The sequence below is a fragment of the Populus trichocarpa genome, chromosome 14 (genome assembly GCF_000002775.5).
Source record: "Populus trichocarpa isolate Nisqually-1 chromosome 14, P.trichocarpa_v4.1, whole genome shotgun sequence".
In the NCBI taxonomy this organism is placed as follows: Eukaryota; Viridiplantae; Streptophyta; class Magnoliopsida; order Malpighiales; family Salicaceae; genus Populus; species Populus trichocarpa.
In genome coordinates, this window is record NC_037298.2 from 15,908,176 (window position 1) to 15,922,343 (window position 14,168).

The window sequence follows — 14,168 nt, forward strand, 5'->3', positions numbered from 1 at the left end:
AAGGTTTGAATTGAAAGCTTTAATAGCCCAATAAGCTTTATGTTCAAGTTCCACAGGCAAGTGACAAGGTTTTCCATAGACTAGTCTATAAGGTGACATACCTAATGATGTTTTATAAGCAGTTCGATAAGCCCAAAGTGCATCATTAAGTCTTAAAGACCAGTCTTTCCTATTAGGGTTCACTGTTTTCTCCAAGATCTGTTTGATCTCCCTATTAGCAAGTTCTACTTGTCCACTTGTCTGAGGGTGATAAGGGGTGGCAACTTTGTGTGTGATTCCATATTTCTTCATTAAAGACTCAAATGACTTGTTGCAGAAATGTGTTCCAACATCACTTATCATGGCTCAAGGAATTCCAAATCGACTCAAGATATTTTCTTTCAAAAACTTGATCACTGTTTTATGATCATTATTTCGACTTGGAATTGCCTCTATCCATTTTGAAACATAATCTACTGCGACCAATATGTACATAAAACCAAATGAAGGAGGAAATGGACCCATGAAATCTATACCCCAATAGTCAAATATTTCAATGACAAGGATAGGATTTAAAGGCATCATGTGACGTTTTGAAATAGACCCCAACTTTTGACAATTTTCACAAATCTTGCAGAATGCATGCGTGTCCTTGAACATGGTGGGCCAGTAAAATCCACTTTGTAAGATTTTTGCAGTTGTCTTCTTCGATGAGAAATGACCCCCACATGCCTCAGAATGACAAAACTTAATGACACTACTTACTTCATTGTCAGGAATGCATCTTCGAAATATTTGATCAGGACAATATTTGAATAAATAAGGGTCATCCCAATAAAAGTTCTTCACTTCGTTCAAGAACTTTCTTTTGTCTTGGGTGCTCCAATGAGCTGGCAAATATCCTGAAACAAGAAAATTAACAATATTAGCAAACCAAGGCATTGTAGAGACAGAAAATAAAGATTCATCAGGAAAGTAGTCATCGATTGGTGTGATGTCGGATCTCGAATCTGTTGTTAATCTTGACAAATGATCCGCGACAACATTTTCTGTGCCTTTCTTGTCTTTGATTGTGATATCAAATTCTTGAAGTAACAAAATCCATCGTACTAATCTAGCCTTAGAATCCTTTTTTGAAAGAAGATATTTCAAAGCTGCATGATCACTAAAAACAACAACAGGTGAGCCAACAAGATAAGATCTGAACTTGTCACATGCAAATACTACTGCAAGTAATTCCTTTTCAGTGGTAGTGTAATTCATTTGAGCACTATTTAAAGTTTTACTTGCATAGTAAATCACATAGGGTTTCTTATCTTTTCTTTGTCCTAAGACAGCACCTACGGCATAATCACTAGCATCACACATTATTTCAAAAGGTAATGACCAATCAGGAGGTTGAATGACAGGAGCAGAAGTAAGCAAGTTTTTAAGTTTAACAAAGGCTTTTTCACATTGTTCAGTCCATTCAAAAACATTTTCCTTTGTTAGAAGGTTACACAATGGCTTAAATATGACACTAAAATCTTTGATGAACCTTCTATAAAAACCAGCATGTCCTAAGAATGATCTAACATCTTTAACAGATTTTGGTGTTGGTAAGTTGGCAATTAACTCAATTTTAGATTTGTCAACCTCAATTCCTTTTGATGAAACAATGTGACCAAGTACAATGCCGTTTGTTACCATAAAATGACATTTTTCCCAATTGAGCACAAGATTCTTCTCTTCACACGTGCTCAAAACCTTTTCTAAGTTAGTCAAACAATCATCAAATGAATTGCCAAAAACAGAAAAATCATCCATAAAAATTTCAAGAAAACGTTCAACCATATCACTGAATATGCTAAGCATGCATCTTTGAAACGTGGCTGGTGCATTACATCAACCAAAAGGCATCCTTCTATATGCAAAAGTACCAAATGGACATGTGAAAGTAGTCTTCTCTTGATCTTCCAATGCAATTTCAATTTGATTATAACCTGAATAGCCATCTAGAAAACAATAAAATTCATGACCTGCAACTCTTTCTAGGATTTTATCCATGAAAGGTAAAGGGAAATGATTTTTTCTAGTCATTGAATTAAGTTTTCTATAGTCAATGCACATCCGCCAACCAGTAATGGTTCTAGTTGGAATTAACTCATTTTTCTCATTTGTTATCACAATGACTCCAGACTTCTTGGGTACAACCTGGGTAGGACTTACCCATTTGCTGTCAGAAATAGGATAAATGATTCCATTATCAAGAAGCTTAATGACTTCATTTCTCACTACTTCTTTCATATTATGATTAAGCCTTCGTTGCATTTCTCTAGAGGGTTTAGCATTTTCCTCTAAATAAATCCTGTGTGTGCAAATCAAAGGACTAATTCCTTTTATGTCAGCTATGGTCCATCCTAATGCATTTTTGTGCATTTTCAGAGTTTGTAATAACTTACCTTCTTGATGTGCATTAAGTTTGGAAGAAATTATTATCGGAAAAGTTTCATTTTCTCCCAAAAATGAGTATTTGAGATTGAATGGTAACGGACTTCAAATCAGGTTTTGGTGGTTGAACACTAGAAGGTATGTACTCAATTGATTGTGATGACAATTCCTCAATTTGTGGTCTCCAATTACTTGCCTTTGATTCTTCCTGAAAATAAATCATTTGCAAATTCTCAGATTCATTAAACTCAATTTCACTGGAAATAGTTTCAAATTGATCATGAACTAATTTTTCAATAAAGTCCACTTCCTGTAAATCATTATTATCTCCAGGTTGCTTGCAAATGTTGAAAATATTCATCTCCAATGTCATGTTTCCAAATGATAACTTCATCAATCCATTCCTACAATTAATCAATGCATTAGAAGTTGCAAGAAACGGACGTCCTAAAATAATAGGAATTGAATTACATGCTTCAACAGGTTGTGTATCCAAGACAATAAAATCCACAGGATAAATGAATTTATCAACTTGAACTAACACATCTTCAACTATTCCTCTAGGCACTTTTACAGATCTATCGGCAAGTAAAAGAGTTACAGAAGTTGGTTTTAACTCACCTAGATTGAGACTCTGAAAGACTGAATATGGAAGTAAATTCACACTAGCTCCAAGATCAAGTAAAGCTCTTTCAATTTTATGTTCTCCAATAAAGCAAGAAATTGTAGGACAACCAGGGTCTTTATATTTCAAAGCATTATTGTTCTGAAGAATGGCACTTACTTGTTTGGCTAAAAAGGCTTTCTTTTTCACATTCAGTTTTCTCTTCACAGTGCATAGATCTTTTAAAAATTTAGCATAAGAAGGTACCTGTTTAATAGCATCTAACAAAGGAATATTGATCCTTACCTGTTTGAAAGTTTCAAAGATTTCAGAGTTGTGATTGACTTTTCTTTGTTTGGTCATGACATGAGGAAATGGAAGTGCTGGTGGGAAATCAGTCTTTTCTTTGCAATGTTCAGATTCAACCCCTTCCTTACCCTCGGAGATTAACTCGTCTTTCTCACAAGGTTCAAGAGTGGGTTTTTCAATAACCTTACCACTGCGAAGAGTGATGACTGATTTGACTTGATCCATGTGTTGGCTTCCAGAACTACTTGCGTTTGCATTGTATTGCCCCTTGGGATTTTGCTGTGGTTGAGATGGAAACTTCTTTTTCTTGAAAACTGAGAGAAGATGTGAATTTTGCAAGAGCATCTTTTAGATCTGCCATGGTTTGAGCATTTTGAGTGTTGATTGTCTCCTGCTTTTCAATGAATGCATGCAATGTTTCCTCAAGATTTCTTCTAGGAGGTGGAGCATAAGGAGGTGCATATCCATGAGAATTTTGGAAATTATGGGGTGCTTGAAACGGTGGCTGTGAAGTTTGTGCATTATTGTTACCACTCTTCCAACTGAAATTTGGGTGATTTCTCCAACCAGGGTTGTATGTTTGCGAATATGGGTTATGACTGGGCCTTTGGAAACTGTTTAAAACATGGGCTTGTCAATGGAGGCATTCCTTGAAAGAAGGCAAAGTTGGACAATCATTGGTTGCATGTTCATTCATTTCACAGATTTGACACACAATGTCTTGAACAGATTTTAATTGACCATTCTTTTTAAATTCAAGTGCCTCAACTTTTCTAGCTAAAGATGCAAATTTAGCTTGAAGGTCATGATCTTCCCTAAGGTTGTACATACCTCCACTAGATGTATGAGGTTGAGTTTTACCTGGTGCCTCATAAGTGCCTGTAGTGTCCCAATTTTGAGCATTTTCAGCTAGCAAGTCTAGGTACTCCATTGCTTCATCAGGGTCTTTATTTTCAAAAGTTCCATTGCACATCAATTCCACCATTTGCCTATCTTTAGGTGTTAACCCTTCATAAAAATGTGAAACCAATCTCCATGTTTCAAAACCATGATGAGGGCAAGTATTAAGCAAATCTCGATACCTATCCCAACATTGATAAAATGTTTCTCCTGGTTTTTGAGTGAAAGTGGTAATTTGTCTTTTGAAAGAGTTTGTTCTGTGAGATGGAAAAAACTTCTTTAAAAATTGTTGTTGCATTTCATCCCAAGCACGAATGGATCCTGACCTAAGATTCTGTAGCTATGTTTTAGCTTTATCTTTTAATGAAAAAGGAAAAAGCTTTAATCTGATGGTGTTCATGCTACAATTTAAGTCATTATAGGTATTACAAACTTCTTCAAATTCTCGCAAATGCAAGTATGGATTTTCTAGATCTAAGCCATGAAAAGAAGGTAAAAGTTGAATAATGCCTGGCTTAAAATTAAAGTGAGATGCATCAGGAGGGAAAACTATACATGAGGGTGCACTTGTTCTTGTTGGATTCATGTGGTCTCTTAGTGTTCTAACTCGATTATTCTCATTATTCTCATTATGAAGTGATTGGTTATCTTCTTCAGCCATATTTTCTGAAAATAATGAGGATACCCGACAAAGTCTACCACTTAATGTACGTGACCAAACTCTCATGCACGTGTAAGAAGAGAATAAAAGGAAGAAGAAAACAAGAGAAAAAGAAACAAAACAAAAGAAACAAAAGTTAGATACAAGAGAAGTGAAAAATAAAAATAAAATAAATATTATAATTTATACAAGAATTTACCTCCCCGGCAACGGCGCCAAAAACTTGACACGATCAAAGAGTTGATATCTTATCCCAAGTGCAGGAGTGTCACAGTAATAAATAACCCGGCAAGACCGGGGTCGAACCACAAAGAGGTTAATTGTATAAATTATAATTAATAAAACAACAACAACAACAACAACAATAACAACAATAATAGTAACAATAATAGTAATAGTAATAATAATAATACTCAGTACGTGGCGTTGTTATACCTGAGAATGATCTAAAAGATCGGGTCACAGGTTTCCAAGCCTATATACTGAGTTTATGAAAAGATCAAAGAGATATATTATATAATATAAACAGATTTCTGATGCGAATGAACAAGGCAAGACCAACAATGTCAGGATCCTTGATCAAACACAGAGCATACTTAAAGTACATAAAATATAACACGAATATAAATAATAATAATAATAATAATAATACTAATAACAATAATAATAATAATAATAATAATAATAATAATAATAATAATAATAATAATAGCAATATTAGTAGTATTAGTAGTAGTAGTAGTAGTAGTAGTACTAATAATAATAAAGAAGAGGAGGAAGAAATTAATGAGAACTTTGAGATGGAAGATTAATGTAAAGATTAAACAATGATAAAAAGAAATGTCAAGGTTAGAGGATCCACTAATAGTATTAGAGATAAGTAAAGTATAAACTCTTTATAAATTATCAACATAATCATATTAATCATCTTATTTACGTAACACCATACTTATAAATTTTATCAGGTATTCATGATGCTAACTTGTGTTGACAACAAATCAAGTTCCTCTCATAATAACGATGTCGGCCGAAGACTATGAAGGATCAAGTATTTGATGTACCAAGTGTTATACAACACAAATCTAGATTAACCATTTAACAAGCAAGGTATTAAAGATTAATAAGATAAAAATGATAAGACATGTTAATAGCAAACTTGTTTAGGATTTAAGCATTGAAGTCCATGTTGAGTTCATATTTTACTTATTCTAACACCATTAGTGAAACCTTGTCACCTTGACATAATTAACTTAGCTAGACATAATAAAGAAGAAAAACATAAATAAACAATATAAGAACATAAACATGATATAAGTTAACTAAGTATAGTAAAGGAAATGAAAAGTATGAACAAAAGATTAATGAAAATAAAACTTAAGCATTACAACAATAAAGAGAGAGCAAGAACATGATCTTGATCTTAGAACCAAGATTTCTAAATGAATGGCAAATGCCTCCTTTTATAGGCTAAAATTCAAAACTATTCATTTGGTAATTGATTATTGATGTAGTGGCCAACTATTGATTTAGTGGACTTGGTGGACAACAGCACTCAAGCACTTTGGCTGGATGAAATGACATTGATCCATTCAGAATTTGGCAAAGTGTTCTTCATTAAAGTTGTTGGCAATCATCTTATCGTTTCACCCATAAAATTTCATAGAATTGGGATCACTAGAGCTCGAGATATGGCTAAAATACTGAGTAGTGCTGTTGGTGGACGTGGTGGATAGACCTCAAGCTCTTGTCTAGACGAAATGTCATTGTTACCATCCGAATTTGAGAACAACTTCTTCATGAAAGTTGTTGGAAATTGTCTTTTCCTTCCCCCCACCAAATTACACGTCATTTGGCCTTCTAGAACTCCAGATATGGGTAAAATGCTAAGCAGTGTTTGGGCTGGATTACAGGACAGATTCCGACTTCTCTTTTGTGGCCAAACTTTGAATTTGAAAACGGAAGATTTGGGTCTTACACTATTCATGAACATTGTAGGCCTATTTCTTAGCTTTCCATCCATATAAATTAAGCTGAAATCCAAGCTCTACAGCTCCAGATATGACCCAATAACTGAACAGTGTTCCAATTTGAATTGAATCGGCATCTCCTTTCTAAGCTTAGCCGTTTCTTTGTCCTTTCACTTTCAATAGTTAATCACATCAATCAATCCTTTGAATTGTGAGATATGCCTGCATTTAAAATGAACATTTACCATAAATTAAAGCTATCTTATATTATCAAATCTGTCATTACAAAACATGCTCTAGTTAAGGAGTTATTGATACTTCAAGTGCAAAAATGATGATATAAAACCTTGATAAAAATGCACTTTTAAGTACTAATCAGTGAGAACAAGGCAAGGAGCCAGGACTGATCCATCCCCAGTTCGGGGAAGTGGCCAGAGTATTCGTAATGAAAGTGATCCAGACTGGGATCCCTTGGCAGACACCTCCTCTCATATACCTGCAGCATCAGTGTACTCAGAAGGGGGCGAGTCAGTGAGACTTCGAGATGATTCATCGTTCCGTCAGGCAGATGTGTCCATGCCCAAGAGATCAGACAGACAGGGGGGAGATAATATACCTCCACTAGCGGCACCGATAGCAGAATCAAACCTATTTTCGGATCCTACTTTTATGGAACATATAGTGAGAGCTGTGGCAGCAGGAATGGTAGCGGGGGCCTCCAATACGACTCCTAGATCAGGGGGAATAGTCACCATAGTGCAATGGGTGAAGGGTATGAGAGAGATGGGTTGTATGACTTACCGGGGTGAAGAGGATGCTGAGGTTGCTGAGCATTGGCTGAGGAAAGTGGAAAGAGTTATAAATCAGATGCAGGTGCTAGAGGAGCTACGGGTGGATTGTGTGACTCAGCTATTGGTTGAAGGTGCCCACTCTTGGTGGGAGACCATTAGAGAAAGGAGATCAGGGGAGGTATTGAGATGGAGGGATTTTCGTGAAGAGTTTGAGGAGAGGTACTATTCTTGGGAGCATAAGAGGGAGAAAGAACAGGAGTTCTTGGAATTGAAGCAGGGAGATTTGACAGTGCTGGAGTATGAGAGGAGATTTCAAGGATTTAGCAGCTTTTGCCTCCACTTACCTTCCCACAGAGTGCCACAGGGTGGAGAGGTTCCGTGATGGACTGAGGCGGGAATTGAGGATGATATTGATAGCCATGCAGTTTCAGTCGGTACGGGAATTGGTACGTGCTGCTCAGGGTATGGAGAGGGTAATAAAGGATACCCCGAAGCCAGTGGTCGAGCAGAGTCAGGCAATGGGATCTAAGAGGAGAGATTTTGAATTTATAACTGGGAGACCTCCTCTCCCAAAGAAGGGGAAGAGCGGGCCATCATCAGGACAGTTCCAGAGAAGGGGTGGGAGTTTCACCCCAGGAGGGAGCTCAGGAGGATCTAGACAAGTCAGTGGAAGAGGAGCTTGGGGAGGGCAGTCTAGACAGGGAGTCAAAACTGCTGGAGGGTCTACAGAGCAAAAGGGACCAGTATATCCGTTTTGTCAGAGGTGTGAGCAGCGACACCCGGGAGATTGCTCTACGATGCCGGGGAGATGTTATATCTGTAGAAGTGAGGGGCATCGATGGAGAGAGTGCCCGCATGTAGGAAGAGGTTGTTACTATTGTGGGGACACGAGTCACCGAAAAAAGGATTGTCCTCGTAGAACTACCGAGGGAGCCCATGGTCAGAGGATTGAGGTTCAGAGCCAACAGCAATCGGTGACAGTCAATCGTCCTATTAGGCCTACCCAGTCAGGCACGAGTGCTACACGCGGGAGGCCCAGAAATCAGGAGGGGAGGACTCAGGGTCGGGTATATCACATGACCTACGAGGATGTGGGAGCTGTACCTGATGTGGTGGCAGGTACTTTACAGTTAGATACAATGCAAGTTTATGTTTTAATTGATCCTGGAGCTAGTCATTCCTTTGTATCTTATAGAATTGTGAATAACTTGCATGTGTTATCTAGTAACTTGGGAGTAGGGGTGACGGTTAGTACACCTTTGGGAGAGAATATACATATTGATGATATTTATAGAGGGGTAAAACTATATATTGGAGGATTAGAGTTGAGGGCAGATCTTATGCCATTAGAGTTATATGATTTTGATGTGATTCTGGGCATGGATTGGTTAAGTAAACATAAGGCACAAGTGGATTGTTTCACCAAGACGGTGACAATCCAAGGAATAGGTGATAAAAGAGTAGTGTTTAAAGGGGAAAGAAAGGTAATTCCAAGTTGTGTAATCTCAGTCTTGGTGGCTAGAAAATTACTGAGGAAAGGTTGTTCTGCTTGGTTAGCCCATGTAAGAGAGCTGGAAAAGGGTAGCATAGGTTTGGCTAGTATTCCTGTTGTGAGGGAGTTTCAAGATGTATTCCCAGAAGAGTTGCCTGGATTACCTCCAGTTAGAGAAATTGAAGTTTCCATAGAAACTATTCCAGGAGTTTCTCCTATAGCCCAGTCTCCTTATAGGATGGCACCTATGGAATTGGCGGAATTGAAGGTCCAGCTTCAGGAATTGTTAGATAAAGGCTTCATCCGGCCTAGTAACTCACCCTGGGGAGCTCCGGTATTGTTTGTAAAGAAGAAGGATGGCACCCTTCGTTTGTGCATTGATTATCGTCAATTGAATAAAGTGACGGTGAAGAACAGGTACCCACTCCCACGAATAGATGACTTGTTTGATGAGTTGAAGGGTGCTAGGGTATTTTCTAAGATAGATCTGAGATCTGGATATCACTAGTTGAGAATCAAGGAACAAGACATACAAAAGACTGCCTTCCGAACCCGTTATGGGCATTACGAGTTTTCGGTGATGCCATTTGGGTTAACCAATGCTCCGGCCATGTTTATGGACTTGATGAATCGGGTGTTTCAGGCATTACCTGGACCAATATGTGGTTGTATTTATTGACGATATTTTGGTGTATTCAAACTCTCATTTGGAGCATGAACAACATCTAAGGGTTGTGCTACAGACTTTAAGGGAAAATCAATTATATGCAAAGCTGGATAAGTGTGAGTTCTGGCTCGAGGAAGTGGTATTTTTGGGCCATGTAATATCCGCAGAAGGAATATTTGTAGATCCAAGAAAGGTTGAGGCCGTGTTAAAATGGGAAAGGCCTACCAACGTGACAGAAATCCAGAGTTTCTTGGGTCTTGCTGGATATTACCGAAGGTTTATTGAAGGATTCTCCACCATAGCATCACCTTTAACTAAGCTGACCCGCAAGGAAGTCCGGTTTGTTTGGTCGGAAGAGTGTGAAGCAAGCTTTCAAGAACTGAAGGAGAGACTCACTTCTGCTCCTGTGTTGGCCCTTCCATCAGGGACAGAAGGGTTTGTGGTATATAGTGATGCCTCAAAAAGGGGTCTGGGATGTGTAGTGATGCAAAATGGGCGTGTCATTGCTTATGCATCAAGATAGTTAAAGTCGCATGAGGTGAATTACCCGGTTCATGACCTAGAACTTGCAGCGGTAGTGTTTGCCTTGATAGTATGGAGACATTATTTATATGAGACACAAGTTCAAATCTTTACAGACCATAAAAGTTTGAAGTATTTGATGTCACAGAAGGAGTTAAACATGCGGCAGAGAAGATGGGTAGAGTTAATAAAAGATTACGATTGTGTTATTGACTACCATCCTGGTAAGGCTAATGTAGTAGCCGATGCCTTGAGTAGGAAGGGAAAAACAGTGATGAATGATATGGAGCTTAAGGAACAAGAAAGTATAGTGGAATTAAAGAAAATGGGCTTGCGGCTAAGTGTAGTGCCCGAAGGATCACTGTTAGCTCAGTTAAAGATCCGATCTGTGCTTCGAGATAGGGTCTTGATGGCTCAACAAGCAGATGGGAAAGTAAAAGAGATCAAGGAGAGGGTAAACAAGGGTATAGAGACATCATTTCAAATGTTATCCGATGGGCTAATAACTATGGGTAGGCGAATTTATTTGCCTGAGGATAAGATTTTGAAAGACGAAGTATTAAGAGAAGCTCATGAATCTCGATTTGCTACTCATCCTGGGAGTACAAAGATGTATAGGGATTTAAAGGAAAACTACTGGTGGCCAAATATGAAGAGGGAAATAGCAGAATTTGTGTCGAATTATGGGATCTGTCAACAAGTACAGATAGAACACTAGAAACCTGCAGGGGAATTACAATCATTATCAATTCCGGAATGGAAATGGGAGGATATTTCTATGGATTTTATGATGGGATTACCCAGGGGAAAGAAGGGGATGATGCCATATGGGTGGTCGTGGATCGACTAACAAAATCTGCTTTGTTTTTGCCGATGAAGATGACTGATTCGGTGGATAAGCTGGCAAAATTGTATGTAAATGAAGTAATCAGACTTCACGGAGTGCCGGTTTCAATTATATCGGATCGGGATCCAAGGTTCACATCAAGATTGTGGCCTAGCTTACAATGGGCAATGGGGACAAAGTTGAATCTGAGCACGGCATTTCATCCTCAGACGGATAGGTCAATCTGAAAGGACCATCCAAACTCTTGAGGATCTCTTGAGGTCCTGTGTGTTGGAGTTTGGAGGGAATTGGGAGGATCTCCTGCCATTGGTGGAGTTTACTTATAATAATAGCCATCAAACTACTATTGGTATGGCTCCATATGAAGCATTGTATGGGAGGAAATGTCGTACCCCAATTTCTTGGGAGGAAGTAGGAGAAAGGAAGCTTTTGGGACCTGAGATGGTGCAACTGACAATTGACAAGGTGAGGGTGATCAAAAAGAGAATGAAGGAAGCCCAGGATAGACAAAAAAGTTACGCAGATCGCCGAAGAAGGCCATTGGAATTCCAAGTAGGGGATAAAGTATTTTTGAAGGTGGCTCCTTGGAAAGGCATCATTCGATTTGGAGTAAAAGAGAAATTAGCCCCGAGATATATTGGCCCTTTTGAGATTAAAGAAAGAATCGGGCCAGTTGCATATCGATTAGAATTGCATGTATATTTGGATAAGATTCACAATGTGTTCCATGTATCATTGCTATGAAAGGCCAAGATAGACCCCTCACGGGTATTGCCACAAGTTCCTATGAAGATTAAAGGGGATCTAACCATGAAAACCAAGCTCGTCAAGATCTTAGATCGAGATGAGAAATTGTTGAGGAATAAAAGAGTTCCCTTGGTGAGAGTATTGTGGAGAAGCTCTCGAATAGAAGAAGAAACATGGGAAAGAGAATCCGAGATGAAGGAAAAGTTTCCGCACTTATTCTCCGACATAGGTACGTAACTTGAATTTCGAGGATGAAATTTTTGTTAGGAGGGGAGATTGTAAATCCCGAGAAAAAACCAAGGCTGGATTAAATTAAAGAAAATAAACTAAACTAAAAAGAAGTGGGGGTAAGAACCAATACACTTAAAGAAAATGGGGCCTAAATGCAAATAAGAATAATTATAGAGCATAAATACTCCTATTCTCACCAAAAACAGATCTGCAGCTACGTAAAGAAAGAAGAGAGGGAGTTTTTATATCTATTTTTAGAAATCAAGAGAGAAACACCAAAATTTCAAGAACCCATCCCAGATTGAGGGTTATAGGTAAAATAAACCCTGGTGGGAAAGGGATTAACAAGAAAAATTGAACAAGAAGAGAAGAGGGAAGGGTCGGCTGTCATTAGAAAGAAAAGGAGGGTTCGACAATCATCAAGAATTCAATCAAACACTTCATCGTCGTATCTTCATTCAACAAGGATTTAATAAAATATCATCATAAGTAAATCATTTCGAAACATAAACATCATACGAGAAAAAGGTGAAAACCACCTACCTGCTCCACCTGCGGGTTATCCTTGTCCTGACGATGGTCCGATCCCGACAGCACCACCTAAGACATCAATGGTCACACATCAGTACATTGGTATCTTTGAATCACATTCATCACCCTACTTATTTCAAGAGTTCATATGTTCACATTCAAGTGTTCGACATTTTACACCATCATAGAAAGAAATTATTACAAGCATTTGAGTCATTTCTGCCTGGGAGGCCTATTGTAGAAATCAGCAGCAAAGACTGACTCGTTACAGCCCGGACAATTCAACAGAAAAAATTGGTTCGCTGCGGGCTGCACAATTCGGCAGCAAAGACTGACTCGCTGCAGCCCGGACAATTCGGCTGCAAAAACTGTTCGCTACTGGAGCCACAATTTCGGTAGTGAATGCTACTTCGCTGCAGCCAACAAGTTTTCGACAGCGAATGCTAATTCGCTGCAGACAACTCCATTCCGGAAGCGAGTCATAAATTCGCTGTAGACAATACAACTTCGGTAGCGAATCACAATTTCGCGGTAGAACACACCATTCGGCAGTGAATGCTAATTTGTTGCAGACAACTCAATTCCGGCAGTGAGTCATAAATTCGCTGCAGACAATACAAGTTCGGCAGCAAATCACAATTTCGCTGCAGAACACACAATTCGGCAGCGAATGCTAATTCGCTGCACACAACACAATTTTGGTAGCAAATTTGAAATTCGTTGCAGACCATACAACTTCGGCAGCGAATCCCAAATTCGCTGCAGAACACATAATTCGGCAGCGAATGTTAATTCGCTGCAAACAACTCAATTTCGGCAGTGAATTTGAAATTCACTGCAGATCATACAACTTTGGCAGCAAATCCCAAATTCTCTACAGAACACACAATTCGGCAATGAATGTCAATTCGCTGCAAACAACTCAATTTCAGCAGCAAATTTCAAATTTGCTATAGAGAATTCAACTTCGGCAGCGAATCCCAAATTCGTTGTAGAACACACAATTCGATAGCGAATGTTAATTCGCTGCAAACAACTCAATTTCAAAAATTCGCTGTAGATAATTCAACTTCGGCAGCGAATCCCAAATTCACTGCAAACAACACAATTTCGGCAGTGAATTTCAATTCACTGCAGACCATAAAACTTCGGCATGGAATCCCAAGTTCGCTGCTGAACACACAATTCGGCAGCGAATGTTAATTCGCTGCAAACAACTCAATTGTGGCAGCGAATTTCAAATTCGCAGTAGACCTTACAACTTCTGCAGCGAATCCTAAATCGCTGCAGAACACACAATTCAGTAGCGAATGTTAATTCGCTGCAAACAACTCAATTTTGGAAGCGAATTTCAAATTCACTGCAGACCATACAACTTCGACAGTGAATCCCAAATTCGCTATAGAACACACAATGCGGCAGCGAATGTTAATTCGCTGCAAACAACTCAATTTCGGCAGCAAATTACAAATTCGATGCAGAACACATGC

General features: G+C 38.6%; 1 pseudogene; it reads left to right on the forward strand.

Annotated features, from left to right (window-relative positions):
* The first annotated feature begins 4,365 nt into the window (after positions 1-4,365).
* Positions 4,366-4,476, forward strand: LOC112326694 (small nucleolar RNA R71; annotated as a pseudogene).
* The last annotated feature ends 9,692 nt before the right edge of the window (positions 4,477-14,168 follow it).